This window comes from Lipotes vexillifer, unplaced genomic scaffold (assembly GCF_000442215.2).
Source record: "Lipotes vexillifer unplaced genomic scaffold, Lipotes_vexillifer_v1.1 scaffold477, whole genome shotgun sequence".
Taxonomy (NCBI): Eukaryota; Metazoa; Chordata; class Mammalia; order Artiodactyla; family Lipotidae; genus Lipotes; species Lipotes vexillifer.
Genome location: NW_006770652.1, coordinates 2,619,601 through 2,622,645, shown reverse-complemented (window position 1 = coordinate 2,622,645; position 3,045 = coordinate 2,619,601). Strand labels below are relative to the sequence as shown.

The window sequence follows — 3,045 nt, the reverse complement described above, 5'->3', positions numbered from 1 at the left end:
AGCAGGACGTGAGAATGCTTATTTGTGAGCAAACCATTTGCTTTCTAACATCCAGTCACTTACCAGCCTTTTGCCAGGGTGAGGAAACACAGCACTGAAACACTCACATTCATGACTGTGTTAGGCAGTGGATGTTGCTTAGCAACCTTAGATCGGAGAGCATCAACTTTAAATATGCTCAAAAATCAAACCAGCGATATTCCAGCATGTGTCTGGAACCATGGCCTTCCTTGCCTTTTGTTTGCTACTCATTTTGGACTCGGATTGGACCAAAAGGTGGCATATTGGATGGTTCTACTCAGTCTTCTCTAGTTTTTCCCTCTGGGATGGTTTGGATTTGTGCAGCACTTGTTAAAGTAAAGCAGAGACACTTAGAATTTTTAGGGTTTTTAAGCTGGACAAACAGGATCAAATGAGAAGCCCTGACAGTGTACCTAAGGAGGATCCACCAGGAGCTGCATGCTCGTCCTGGAGGCTGTGACAGCATGAGGCCCCAGGTGGGAGCACCCTCAGGGTTTTATTTTGACCCATTCCACAGAACAAAGAGTGTTCATCTAATTTTCAGAATATCATCAAAAATGAAAGCATCAGCTGCATATTATAAAGGAGACCTGAGAGCGGGCTTCCCTTGAGTTCTAGAAAGACCAAGCCTGAGATCACTGCTCCCAGAGGCCAGAGGGCTCATCTAACTGCTAAAAATCTGAGCATCCACCACCAGCAGGGCTCAGTCAGCCACCCTCATTTTCTTGCCTCAGAGGCCAAGGTGTCATGTAGCTAGATCCTGACAGCGACTCACTCCAGGAGCAGTCAAGAAAGGCAGAGATTTACTAAACGTTGGGTCCTAAGCCTTAAAGCTAAGGCAACAAATGAAACGCCTAAGCTACCCTTGGAATTGTAGGCACCGGCTAAATCTACTTGGTTTTATTTTTACTGAAATTTGACAAAAGAAGCAATCCGTAAATGCATTGAAAACACCCTCCTCCATATGTTTCACTACAGGCATGAGCCTGAGCCATGCCACCCCGCTGCACTGCCAAGTGTCAGCTTACTGGTTCAGCACCCTCATCAGAAACATTCAGACTTCTAGCTGTTCCATGAAAGCCACAGGGCCTTCCTGAATAAGCTGAGAAACACACTTAAGAATCACTGAGGTGGCTGTACAAATTGATATTCTTCACTGAAAAGGCTACGGATTGAATTATGCACACCCTCCCCCAATTCATATGTTAAAGCCTTAACCCTCAATGTGACTGTGTTTGGAGACAGGGCTTTTAGGAGGTAATTAAGGTTAAATGAGGTTGTAAGGGGGAGGTCCTAATCCTACAAGACTGGTGGCCTTAGAAGTAGAGGAAGAGAGCGAGATCTCTCCCTTTCTCCAGGCACATACATGCACCAAGGAAGGACCACGTGAGCACGTAGTGAGAAGGTGGCCATCTGCAAGCCGGGAAGAGAGCCCCTCACCAGAACCCACCGTACTGGAACAGGCTCTAAGACAGAAAGGAAAATGTATTTTAGTTATTGCTGTATGTGGAAGCGTACACATATGAATTTTAAAATCTACCAGGGTGATCGAGTCAGCTGCCTCGCTCAGTCATCTAACCGTTACTCCTGCCAAATTTTATCTCAATACACTGAGATCTGAGGTAGCATCCAAACCATCTGAAAGAGGACATGCCTCTGAAATAGGCTTCCAAACCATCTGAAAGAGGACATGCCTCTGAAATAGGCTTTTATATAGTTTATGCTACAAATACTGTTCCCAACATCCATTTTTTAAAAGAAGATCACCTTCAGCTTATGAACTCATTGCAATAAACCTAGACTTGAATACAACCCTGGATTTTAATGGGCTCTTTTGAGCAGCATTTCTCTAGTTTGCCAGGATCTAAGTCCTAAAACTGAACTGCTTTGCAGTGAAATGGTATCTAATTAAAGTTTAATGACTAGATTCCATTCCTATCCTACAGCAACATAGAAATATGCACACTGAACCCTTCACATTATCTTGTGTGTATCCTTTAAGGTTGATGCCAACCCTTCAGGGTACAACACAGGCAAGTGGACCCAGTTAAAGAACACCCTTAATAGAAATGTCATGGACAAGGCTAATGGGAAGAAAAAGTCCAGAAAATATCCATTTCCTCAGACCAAACTGAAAGTGGACATCATAATGGCAATCTATAAAACTAGTGGACCAAATATTAGGGAAACCTATGCCATTGCTTTCTTTGTAGAAGGTAAGGATGGCAATATTGGCATCTAGCATTCAGCCACATCAATCCTAATTTGTGCTAATTTATTCAAGTGAGGGGAATGCAAAATAAGTCACGTGACTTCTTTCTTTTTTAGATCCTGCAGTCATTTTATAACATGAAACAAAATATCTCAATAATGCTAAGTTAACATGTTCTGAATATTTCTGGAACCCAAGGGCCCACAATGGAGTAACAACACACTCCTTATTATTACCTCTTAGTTCTTTTCAACATTATCAATAAACTTAAAATTTTCTATATTGGAAAATACAACAACTGTATGTCATTTCTCAAACCATAGTTTAAGAATGGATATACATAAGTTCAAACAGAAACTCTAATAATGGCAAATATGGAATAGAGTTTGGTTTAACACACTGGATACTGTTATGTGTCAGGGATAAATAATGGCCCCATGGACACATAATATACTTAAAGAGAATTAATTGCTTTACTTTTTATTTGATTATCCCCGAATTCTATGCACTACTACCATAAAAAAATAAAACCAAAATGATAACTGTCAATATTAAAAGTTTCTAGAGATTGAATATATCCATAATACAGGTTGAAAAATATCAGAAGCTGTCTCTTCTTTTTTAAAAAGAGAAAGGAAATTCAGGGATAATTTCCTCATTGTATAAGCATTCCCTTGGCCTTTGCATATCTGGCTTAGTATGAAGCTAGCAATAGAAGTGAAAATACATTCTCCTAATGATTCTAAGCATCAATGATTTGTTTTCCAACTTTACTTATTCTTTAATTTTTTTTTTTTTTTTTTTTTTTTTTG

At 40.1% G+C, this 3,045-nt stretch overlaps 1 protein-coding gene across 1 annotated transcript in view; it reads right to left on the bottom strand.

Annotated features, from left to right (window-relative positions):
- SSPN (sarcospan) overlaps positions 1-3,045 on the bottom strand; it is a 45,037-nt gene that overhangs the window by 36,521 nt on the left and 5,471 nt on the right. The window lies entirely within an intron of this gene.